This window comes from Candoia aspera, chromosome 1, assembly GCF_035149785.1.
Source record: "Candoia aspera isolate rCanAsp1 chromosome 1, rCanAsp1.hap2, whole genome shotgun sequence".
NCBI classification, from domain to species: domain Eukaryota; kingdom Metazoa; phylum Chordata; class Lepidosauria; order Squamata; family Boidae; genus Candoia; species Candoia aspera.
In genome coordinates this window covers 103,777,317-103,790,089 of record NC_086153.1, presented here as the reverse complement: position 1 = coordinate 103,790,089, position 12,773 = coordinate 103,777,317, and the positions used below count along the sequence as shown (strand labels likewise).

The window sequence follows — 12,773 nt, the reverse complement described above, 5'->3', positions numbered from 1 at the left end:
GGATGGCTGCTATAGACCACTCCTCTCACACTTGGACTGTTTTAGATTCTTTTGCCACTTGGACTTTTTTATTTTTACTCTTATTTATATTATTTATTACTGTAATTTTATATTGTATATTTTATTCATTGTATGATTGTTGCTTTAATTGATTACTGTAAACTGCCCAGAGTCCCCCAAAGGGAGGAGATGGGCGGGGACAAATTGGATGGATAAACAAACAAACAAACAAAATAAAATAAATGATGCTTGTACATTTCAGCTAAACTATACAACACATACATATTCAGCAACTATAGAATTAGAATCATTTTTTTTGGATGATTAGGCATCCAGTTGCTAAAATCAAAAGAACTCTCTCCTCAGGCAGATTCCTAAAGCAACTTCTCAGACTATAGAGTTAGCATTTGGGCTCCAAATTGTAAATACGATCGAATGCTTTGAATATTTTTGTAGGGCCTAAGTATTACATCAATAGAGTTAATGCCAATACCATTGGAAGTGAGGGCAACACAATGACAAGCTATGGACCAGTACAGTCCAAAATTACCCATAAAAAGTTTACAGATTGTGAAAAATGCTACTGAACACTGTGATTTAAAAAATTGGGTACCATATCCCAGATTATACAAATACTCTCTCCAACATTCTCTCTCTGGAAGTGCAGCTTATTTTAATGAGTTGACTTCAATAACTAAGCCCTTAGTTGTTAATTCCACACATCTCCTTTTATCTCATCTGATTAAAAAAAACCTTCATTGAGCAAGATGAAAGAAGAAGAAAACAATTAGGTTCTTCAGTTCAACATATTTTCTTCTATACAGATTTGTGTTCTAATTACTCAACTTGGGTAAATTTAGAGCACATACCTGCACATACTGTACAATTGTTATGAATAACAGACATCCTTGACTTTCCCTATAGTTCTTTTTGTTTTCTATATTGTCCTTCACCTGCCATCTCCTCAACTTTGGGAACATAACAGGGCTGCTTCTTTGGGCTTTAAATATAGCCAGGAAGTTGGCAACAAAGGGTTACACTTTCAAAAAATTGTGAAATATAACAACCAGAAAATATGAAGTATAATCAAGAATATAACAGTGCTAATATAATCAGAAAAGAATATACAAAATAATAATTAAATGAATGACATTTGAGGAAACTAAAGATATATCCATAAAGTGTTAATATAGAACTAGCTCAATCCTTTAACATATAATTAATCTAGTCATACAGACCACCTTTTGCTCCATCTTCTCAGTTGTAATACAATACAGTATTTCAATACAATGATATTTATATAAAATGCTTAGTTTCTTGGCATTCTATTATTTAGGTGCCTTAGAGTATTGAATATAGGTAAGAGGGGAAAAAAGTGGATTTTCTATCAATGTTAATTACTGTTTTGGATATTAATGTTATAAATATTATGATTATTTGACTTTTTCTTCAAAATTAAATATAACATTGGAAATGAAATGAAAAAATGAAGAAAGAGCATACATAAAGGTATTTGTTTTATAATAAGGGTTTTGGTCCAACATAGGGGTACACTTTTCTTCCAAGAGCTTCTTTCTCAAAGACAACTGTTATCTTCTTGCATGTACAACTGAGTTGCATGTGTTCCACTAGCCTAAATGTACTACTTGAACACAGATCCTTTACTTCTGATCAATGGGTGTTGGCCCTTTATCTTCTCCTACCACAGAATGATTGTTAAGTGTAACAGAAGTTACATGATCTTGGGTTATGCAAAATAATCTAGACTCTGCCAGGGGCCATCTATGTTCCATAAGAGCATGAGAACAGTCCTGTTGTATCCTAGTCCAGCCTTTTGTTTCTCATAGTGGCCATGAGATACATCTGGACTGCTTGCAAGCAGGAGATGGAGACACATACCTCTCCACAGTTGTTGGCATGCAACTATCATTTAGAGGGATGTTGTCCTGACCCATAGCTGACACTGAGCCTTCAAGAGAAATAGCCCTTTATAGTCCTGTCCTCCATGATTTTACCCACTCCTCTGAAATCTGTCCAAGTTAATGGCCATCATCACATCTTGAGGTAATGAATTCCTCAGGCTAATTATTACTCTATTTTATTTTGTCTGATTCATATACTACCTTTCCTTGAAATGCTATTCACTCCCAAATCCTTTGTTCTCCTCGAAAGCAAGGGAATTCTCATCTTGTAACCAGGATGAAGCTGTCACTTCCCAGAAAGTCTCTACCTGTCAAAGCACGTTCAGTTCAGACACCTTCTTTCAAGGGAACAGTCTTGCTCCCATTGTGTCAAACACAAACCCATGACCTATGCTCAAGAGACAGGCAGTCATATATCTGTGCAATAAACTGAAAAACATCTTCACCCCTGCTGGCTTTCTACCTTCAAGTTGTTGATAATGGTATTCTTTTTCCTTAGGAGCTGTTGGATCTAGAAGCTAGTGCCTGTGCCATAATTTTACAGAGCCTGGAGCCCTGGCTTCTTCACCTGGTAGCTGAACTCCCCTTAATGTACAGTCTCTGCAGATGGGTGGTTAGGGTTTCTTCCCCTGCTCTCCTCCCTCACCAAACTCTCCTCTTGGCACTCCTGTTTGTTCACTCTGGTCATGACCTCCTAACTACTTTGCCCTTTCCAAGAGCACTGGATGAGACTGTGTTGTTGGCTGGGAAAGAAACTTTACCTACTACCTATCCCTTGATGAGTGAGGCAGCTGCAGCCTTAGCCCCTTCCCTTGTGACTTTGTGCTCAGCAAGCAAACATCACACTCAGCCAGGAAAACAAAACAAAACAAATGGACTCACACTGGCTCCTAGTTACTGTACAAATTAGAATGGAACAGCAGAGCACAGTCTCAGATTACAGGTCTTTTATGCTCCCCTGAATTGGACACAATCTGGTGTGATGAGTCACCTTCCACAAAATTCTGACAAACCACCTACATTTAGCCACCTGGAGATAATCTGTGGAATTTTTCCATTGGGTTTCACACCATCCCCATGCAATACTTTAAAGGTTTCTGGAAAGCTTCTATAATATGAAGTTAGAAATGATATGGTTTATTGCAGGGGAAGGTGAGCATATGACCCGAAATGTATTATTCACCTGCTGAGCCAACCCAAAATGAATTAACTTCCCAGTTATCAAAAGGCGGGGGAGGGAAAAAAGCAAAGAATAAAGTGATTCTTCAGGAAATATGGCCTTAGCAAAGTTATGCCAATAATGAATATACATAAACCTTCTAAGCTGTAAGAGATGATGAAGGTGATGATGATGATGATAGTAATAGCAGTAATATTTCAAAGAGATAAAAGCCATATCTGTACAAAACAGGTAATAAATGAATGGGCTGCAGCCATTTCTCTCCCTTTTTTGCTGGCACATATCTCCTGTGAAAGAAATGGGGAGGAGCGCATGGAAATGTTTGATGGAGAGATTATTCCCCTTTCTGTTGTCTTTTTCAACTTGGCTCCAATATCTAGGCAATGCATATATAACAGCTCCTTGATTGCAGGACTGCATAATTTGTGACAAAGGGTGTAACCTATATGATTTTTTTCAAAGCATGACTTAGAAAAGTTGTCCATTCTTTCTTGAAGACCCCATGCATGATAACACTGAAAGCTTAGTTAAGATTCTGGAGGAAGTAAGGAAGTGTTACTGGATGAGATCCAAAATGACTCCAGGGCTTGTGCAGGTCATTTTAAGCACATCCTCTATTCCACAGTAGCACAGAGCTCTAAACATCCAGAGGACAAAAAACTAACTCCTACAGTTTTCACAACATCAGAAACCTCACTATATGGATCGCAGGCATTTCAACCTTCTGGCAAACTAGAAACTTACGGCTTAGCAGGACAATGGTGATATCATTTCACAAAATCTGGAAATCATTATGGCCTACAAGCAGTAAACAAGATTTTGGTATAGTTCTAAAATGTCACATCCCTTCTTAATTATTTGGGCATGGCTGTTTTAGCAAATGACACTGTTTTTTCAAAGTGTATAAAGAAGTTCAGTTTGCATCTACTTCTCCAAAGCAAAATGAGGAAGGTGCTAAATAAAGCCCAGATAAATTATGAAATGGAGTGATAATGAAAATAAGTATTTCCTCATAAATTCCAATGCTTGTTTGCATTATGGAATCAATCAATAATTCTGTGACCACATATGATTGAAGCTGTAGTATACAGCTGCAATCTTACAATATACTTTCCTGGAAGTAACTCCTACTGAACTTTCAGTAGATATGTATAGCAGACTGTTAAATCCTGTGTGTATTACCTAAGGGGATAAGTTCTATTCTACGCTGTATAGAATTACCCTGCAAGTGACAGATTGTGTCCTCATGTGAGAACATACGGATATATTGCTTGGAATGATGCAAGAATGTGCAATGGGGCAGATGGACAAAAATGTCGGGTATCAGCAACATACCACCTCTTACAAAGATACCCAGATCTTAAATGCTCTGTTCAACCTACCTTTTTAGTTGCCAATATATTTATGTTGCAAAAAGCAAACGTATCATCATGTTTCATAAACTTAAGTTAATCCATTCATATGCTTGATCATGAACACTTGTATATTACAGTCAAGAATTAAAAGAAAAAGTTCCACGTAACAAATTTTGTCTTCTTCGGGCAGTTATATATACAACTTGGCACAAGCAGAACAAATAAAAATATGGAAAATATATGATTTTTTTTTTGAGCTTATATAAGTAGGATACCTCTGTAAATGAAAAAAAAATTCTGAATCTTTTTGAAATCCAAAAGAATTGGAGTTAAATAAGTTTCTATAAAATTGAAAATCAGATAAATGTTTATATAAACTCTTGTCCTTACTTTCCTCCCACTCACTGCTCATTAGTTCTTCATGGCAAGGAAAAGAGAAGCCAAACAAGCAGAGTCCAATTCAAGCAGGAGCTTTTGTTCCAATGCAAAATACTGAACAGATTCAAGAAACAAGCCATAGTTATGGGCAGTTCAAATGGGATACCGATGCCCTCCACAAAGAAGTTGTGCTCAAATAATTCCACACCCTTAAAGCTTGGAATAGCAACCTAGCCTAAGGATAGAGCCAACATGGCTACCTTGGGCTCACCCCTGACTCAGCAGTCTGCTGTCCTCCCATTCTTGAGATAGGAGGTAAATATGCTTTCTGGAGAAGCACTGCCCCCAAGCATTCCTTTTGCCACATGTCTGAAATGAGAATGGCAGAGGCTTCCTATCAAAGGCGTGGCAGGGAGGCTGCAGGATACAGCACACAATTGGTCTGCCTCGCAGTGCCATGGCCAACTCGCTCATATACAGAGTACCTGCAACCAGGCCCAGCACTACCATCACCCCCAAGAGCCCATACAACTTTCCCTTCTCTTCTGCAGGAAGTTTGGCAGCAGCTATGGTGAGTGAGTGCCCCCTTCCTAGCCTCTGAGGAATGTTAGGGATCAGCCTGACCAGATCTACATTGCCTGGAGGGAAGTGGATTGACTTGGGGGAAAGTAGGGGAAGTGGTGCACTGAATGAGGACAGGGAGAAGGGAGATTGTGGGAACTGTCATTGGGGTAGCTGATCACTTAATTGTTTTGTGCACAAAGGGGGTTATTGACCTTGTGGAAGACCTTGATATTCCCCTTACTGAAAAAAAAAATTGGCTGCCACATGAAAGTCTTATTTCCAGCAGCTAAAGCACAGATGGTCATGGAGACACATAGCCCTAAAGCCAAATGGGAGAAGGGGGACTGGCAGTGGATCAACCACAGCCTTGCAGGTCACCTCTTATTTATTTATCAAATGTTATCATCGCCCATCTCTCCCCAAAAGGGAGATGGGCCTCTTCCCTTCCTCCTCCCTGTGACATAGAATGTTCCATTTCCTAGTGGAAAACACTAGCATTTCCTGCCAGATCACCTTAATCCAACTTCAACCTCCCTCAGCAACAGGCTGACACTGAGATGGAGGCATTGTTGGGAGACCTGCCCATACCAAAGAGTAAGCAGGCTATTACAGTGGCAAGGCAAGGAATGTGTATGAATGAGTCTTCTGCTAAGACGTTGTGCTATTGCATATGTTTTCACCTTGTCTGCATGCAATGCCAACTGTGCAGGACAGGATAAGCTAGCACAATCCAAACTACATGTATATCAGAAATACAAAGCTAGAATAAGTACATGCAGCGCAAAAAACTCACTGAGATAACACAGCTTCAGGCAACAGGTCAACTCACTTCTGGCTACTACAATAGAATATGCATTCTTTCAAAAAATCACTCACTAGAGAAACATTCCAGAAGACGTTAACTATACACTGAAGCGAAGATACATATGGATTCCCAGTCAGCATGTTCATCGTGAGTTATAACTTAAAGCATCTGGAGAGCATCAAATTGGGTATGGCTTGTATAGGACATATGACAATCCAATATATATATATATATATTGTTTCCAGATTGCCTGGGAATTGTTATTCATTACTTATTTGGAAACAATGTTGGTTTATTTACAAACAATTATGTATCATCCAGCTCAGATGACTTTGCATGGTGTACAACAATAAAATGAAAATGAAATATCAAACAATGAAAACATCATCAAAATAATAGTATATGGAACAAAACATGGTAATACAGTTATACCAGATGTCCACAAGTGGTAGCAAATAAAAAATATACAAGAACGTTCATATAAACACATTAAAACAGAAATTAAAATCTCCTAATCAAATTCTGTTGTAGAACTGGGAACTAATCTTAGCATAAAAAAAGACATTTCCCTAATTTGAAAGCAATGAAAAATATAGTTTTCTGCACACCCTACACCTCTAAGAACAGGTATATCCTTAAAAAGATGTCCCTTGCATATTTTTGGAACCAGTTAGTTTCATAATGAGATTGCTGTTGCCAGGCTCAACTCAAACAATATGTTCCAGAACTGTCTTCATACCCAGACATAACCTTGTATCTCAGGAAAGAACAACTGAGTCCCTAAGACCAATCTAGTTTGTCAGAACACCAAGACTATAAAAGAGCTGAAGCTGGCAAGCCAAAAAAATAGCACTGCTAAGGCCAGGCAGATCTGTTACATAAACACAGACCAAGTGTCTTTCAATCTCAAGGTTGGGAAAAGAACAGCCAAGAGTCTGTTGACTCGAAAGGGTGGGAGGAAAAAGTTTAGGCCAGGCTTACGTATATCTGCTATCTTATCTGCCATAAAGCAATATATCCAGCTGTATCAAGATCGTGACACCACTGCTGTTAGGTACTGAGTGTAGGGTTATCCTTCTCTTCTCCCGCTTTTCTTGGGAATGGGGAGAACTGCATGACAACTGGCTGTGTGTTCTTTTTTCCTAGTCTTGCAGCTTTGCCATGACAGTTGGTTAGCTGGACAGTTTGCAATATTTAAAACTATCCACCCCCTTCGCTACAAGGTGGCCTTGTGCTAAAGATCTCTGGGCCTGTGTTTCTTTTTGCAAAACCTGTTGCCATGCCAAGCCGCTTGTTAGCAAACCAACTGGACTGTTGCACTTTATTACTGACCTACCACATATTATAGGCTTACATGCTATTTATGGTGGATACTGTAAATGTCACTTAGAGCAAATCTCCAACCCTATGTAAACTACCAGTAAGACAATTGGCTTGATCTTTTATTTATTACTGAGCTTGCTTATAACAACTCCAATCATGCCTCTATTCAGATATTGCCGTTTCAGGCCACCTATGGTTACTACCTGCACCTACTGCTGTATGCTTCTCAGATTTCTTCAAATTTTGCCTCCCACTTTCTCCAGGAATGACAAGCCTCTTGGTGCCTCCTCATGGATCAACCCGATCATGCCAAGGTTTTGTACAAGCCCTCTACTGACAGTCAGCAGCAGGAAGAATTCTCTCCCTTTCCCTCGTTGTTGTTGGAGGCCACATTTAGCTTTGTATCAGATTTCTCCCTGTCACACAACAGACTAAGAAACGAGATGCAAGTCTATTGAACCATTTTACATACTTGCATAGATCAATACTATAGATTTTACTCTGCAGGTTCCAGCCACACTAAAGCTACATGCAGATTTTCTCTCCTCCCCTGTGCATCGTTGTACCACCATTCAATCTTTGTGATGCGCTGAGGGAAGAAGAATTTGAACCAAATGTATTTTAGAGTTTCAGTGCAAGGGCAGCCTGGAATACATGATTCGCTGGCAAGGCTCCCCAGGCAAAAAAATACCATGGGAAGTAGCTGACAACATTCATGCTCGGTACTTCCTCTGACATACCTTCACAACCCAAATGACCTACTTGGTGACCCGTTCCAGCTCTTGCACTGGTCTGCAATTCTGACTCTAAATGAGGAGGAGGCTGTTTGGGGGATGGGGAAGGAGACATTTGTACAGCTAATAAGAGATGGAGATTATCCCATCCAAAAGTGAGGGGAAATGGGAGATGCTCCTGATGAAGAAATAGATGAGAATGAAACTATCCTCTGCTGTGTGGTGTCAACAGGAAGTGGATATTGGGAGAAAAGCCTAAAAAGATGGAGCTCCCTCTGATTTCAGCCAAAGAAGAAATAGAAATATCTGTACTACTGAGATCTTTAGGCAGAATGAAGGTGTACTGTCATGAGTACTGATGGCGAGCAGGAGGGGGCCTCTATCCAGGGAGGAAAACGCATGCGTAGTACTGAGGAATTAAGCAGCCATTCAAAGAGACACAGGTCAGACCCGCCTTAACTTTTGGGGTTTATCTGTCTGGGTTTTTCCCACGCTTCTTCAGTTTGTTAGGATTTTCTGTCTAATGTAGCAGTAATAAAGCACTAGAGACCTATTCCTTGTCTCATTGTGGTTCCTGGCTGTTAGGACATGTACAGACATCTGAAGGGAAGGAGACTTTGTCAGCTCCAGTTGGAAATAGACGGGGAGGCACAATGCCCTTCAGTCTCCCACAAACTGAGGGAGGGGAAGATGCATCTGGCACCTTTAGATAATAGGATAATAGGAAGGAGAAAATAGAGAGGGAGATGGTATAAGGGCTGACAACAGTGAGGCAGGCACCAACACTGCTCAGGCCAGAGAGAAGCAGCTGCTTGCCACACTCAAGGCTGGGAAAAAGTCAGTAAGAGACAGGTGATGCAACAAGGTGAGAGGAAAATGCTTAGTACTTAAAATCTGGGTCTGTCATTTGTTCATAATTCATATACACATACATGCATATATTTCTATGTTCTGCAGTGTGCAGATTGTCTCCATGAGTATGACTTTTTTTCCTGCCTGCAATAAAGCAACTTATCAAGTCATATCGACACCACAAAACTTCTGCTGTTAGACTCAACATGGGGTTGATTTTCTGAAGATATATTTATTGCTCTGTCTGTGTTATCTGATAAAGAGATTGCACTGAAATCTGCAAAAAGGTTCAGGAGAACCAATAGGACCACATAATTTTCACCCAGTTTCCAGATCAAGCCATTCACCAGGTAACTGAACAGTCTTAGTCCTACATCCTGGTTGAAAGCCTGAGTGAAATGGGTCCAGATAATAGACATCATGCATATATAATTTGGTTTGCAATCCTACCACTATCTCAATGACCACAGGCAAGAAGAAATAGCTCCAAGTCTACAGCTGATTAAAAATTCCTTATCCCACCCACTACTGGCATTTTTAGAGTGGCATGCAGGAGAATAAGCAGTTCAATGGAAATAGCAATGGGGATGTGTTTGTTGCTGCTACATGTAACAAGAAAGCTTTCAATAATTTTCTTCTCCCACACAATATATCTTAAAAAACACACTGATGTGACACAGCAGTGTTCTGATGAACCTCCTTTGGGTGTGGGGGGAAAGAAGGGTGACCAGCATTGTTTGTATACTCCAGACAGGTATGTGGTTTCCAGGCCTCAAAAGTTATCATCAAATTATAATTGTTTTTGTGATATAAGGGAGAAATTATTAACACATGGAAAGTAATCCTATTAATTATATGCAATTCATGAAATTTATATATATTTCAAATTTAGTCACTGCCTATCTCACTCAAAGAGTGACTCTGGGTGGTTTACAATAAAACCAGAATAAATAGTCATTAAAATACAATAAAAACAACGTTCTTAAATTAAAAAAATATATAATCCAAGATATAGATGTTAAAAGTTCTTAATTTAATTTATGGAACATCTTCAGGGTGCTAACCACCCCCAGGATTTGTTACCCCTCCTCATGCCCCACGTGATATGGCAGATCCAGGTCTTCACCCCTTTCCGGAAGGCTGGGAAAGTGGGGGCCTGCCTCATCTCTGGGGGAAGAGCGTTCCATAGGGCAGGGGCAAAGTTTAACTGAACTTTAGATTAAAATGAAAAGTAGTCTCACCCACTTTTTGGAGAGTACCCCCAGCATGCTATACAAAGGCCAAATGTAGATCTTCAAAGCCCCTTCAAAATGATGTTATGTTGTGTTATTTTGAGGGGCACAAAAGAAGCAAAAAGCATGTTAGAGCTGCATGTCCCTCCGAGAATTCAAGTTTCCCATACCCTTTCTAAAGGGAAAATGATGCACCTTTGTACAGATATGATCAATTGTGTTTGCACATGTCTGAGCTATTGAATTTACTAAATGTATGCTCTTTATTAGCTGCTAGGTCTAACAGTTCTTTGGGCGACTGAACATTTAGAGTTTAAATTACTTTTAATGGTATCAGTCAAGATTTTGTAGGCACTTCGACTAGGCTCTAATCATCAAGCAATATCCCCATTTTATTTCTGGCCTGCTAATATGCTCTGAAAAAATGGAAGCAGTGGCAATACTGAACTAGAAGGGTTTTTTGTTTTTTTTGCTTTAAATGGTTTGAGGCCATTTAACTTGTCTTGCTATGCCTTGCAGCTGACTCTGTTCTCAGTATATATTCATGTTACTCTTTCCATCTGCATTTCTCAGAATGCAGAAAGGCATTCCAGTCTTATGATTCTGGAAGTGAAATTCAGGCTTGTTCTGTTTTCTATTCTTAGGGACACCAGTCTTTAAAAAGAGGTCTTTTATTGTAGGTCCAGTGGGAGGAAGCATCCAACATTGTCAATATCTGGCATGTCTAGACATGTATAACTGCAACATTCCATTCCATTTTGACACTGCTTCCTTTTTTTACACCAGGGCATTAAAAAAGAAAAAGAAAAGTAATTCATAAATGTATGTTGATCTCAAAATTCATACTAATTTCATGATAAATTATATTTGCTCCATGGAATTTGTAACTCCTACAAAAGGAGATAGGAAAACAAGACTGAAAGAATGATTTGCCCAAATATAAGATGTGCCTTGGAACCATGAAACAAGCATTGCATGTCAAAGGGAAGGTATGCCTAGAAATGTAAGAATAGTATTTCTTGGGTTTCTTTAAAAGCAAAACAATGTGAGTCTGATAAAAGCAAACTGTTGTCCAAATGAGCAAAAAATTCAATCTGCAAACATACATTTTGAATTATTTCTCCAATCAAAAGTTGTGTGGCAAAGTATATTACTTGCATTAAAATATAAATGGTTGGGAAAACTACATACCAAAATAAACATGGATTTTTATATAAGCTTATAGAACAATGCAGAATGCAACAGAACTGAATTTATACTACTGATAGGAACTTAATACAGACCAATAAATTTATTCATACAAATATTAATTAATGCAATCTAGATTCTTTGTTGCTATCTAGACTGCTTATCTGCAAATGGTGGGATTCATTGAAAAAGGAATAAACAGACAAATCATACACTGTATACTGTTTATGAAGTAACTTTGGGATATATGAATAGAACAATAGTAGTAATAACTGTAACTGAAATTATAACATTGTAATAATCCATTTGTGGATCATAAACTATGCAAGCTTTTTTCGAGGTGAGCGCTATATTGAACCATGGAATTATGTGCTGTGGCTGTACTTTAAAAAGTGGATTGGGGGGAGAACAAAAGCTAAATTTGATTTAAACTTAGATTTCATTACATTTTAATTTATTAAATGAAATTTAAAATGACAACTCCCTTGTATTTATCATTTCTGACATATTAAAATTATACTTCTGTAGGGACTCTGGAGGTTACAACAGCAGTTTGGGGAAATGTGTGCAGTTTTGGGCCATGCTGTGCATTCACAATCTAGCACATGCATTTTATAACACAAATAAAAAGCAAGAAAGCCTTATGGACTCTATTACTTAAATCAGTGAAATGCTAGAACATATTGTAATATTTCTATAACCTAAAAAGGTAACTCATATGCTAAGGAAACAGCCCTCATCACAAACCCTCTCAATTACTTAAAAAACATTTAGGACAGCTCTGCATGCTGAGCCCATAGCATCCTCTTCTTATTTCTAAGACGATTTCTTGAGTTCATTTTAATAATTTACACATATTACATTTGGCTTCTTATTCCAACGAAAAGTCTTAAAAGTATTGTCAGAATGTAGCTAATTATGTCCAGCTCACCTTGAATGAGTTTTGCTTCCACCCACTGCTCCTTCGCTTTTATGTTGTTCTTCCAACCACCTTCAATTCCCTTTCTGCCTTTAAATTGAAAAGAAGAATGAAGAAAGAAAAGTGACTTGGCAGCAACCAAAACTTTATACTAGAGTTCTATCACATATTAAATACCATGGTACCTGTATCTGAAAGATAATTCTTCACTCTTCTTTTACCAGGATGCCTAGTTGAGATGGCAGTGGGAATAAATCACTGAGGTCATACTCCTACCACTGATTTCGCAGTGCTAACCTAGCTGGATCTAGGTTATGGACA

The 12,773-nt window shown here is 38.6% G+C and overlaps 1 protein-coding gene across 5 annotated transcripts in view; it reads right to left on the bottom strand.

The window, feature by feature from the left end:
• The window catches only part of FYN (FYN proto-oncogene, Src family tyrosine kinase), a 140,082-nt gene that overhangs the window by 31,087 nt on the left and 96,222 nt on the right, over positions 1-12,773 (bottom strand). For all 5 annotated transcript variants that reach the window (XM_063311043.1, XM_063311062.1, XM_063311070.1 and 2 more), the window contains one exon: positions 12,465-12,549. The gene's annotated coding sequence lies outside the window, so the exon portion shown is untranslated. The remainder of the gene's footprint in view (positions 1-12,464; positions 12,550-12,773) is intronic.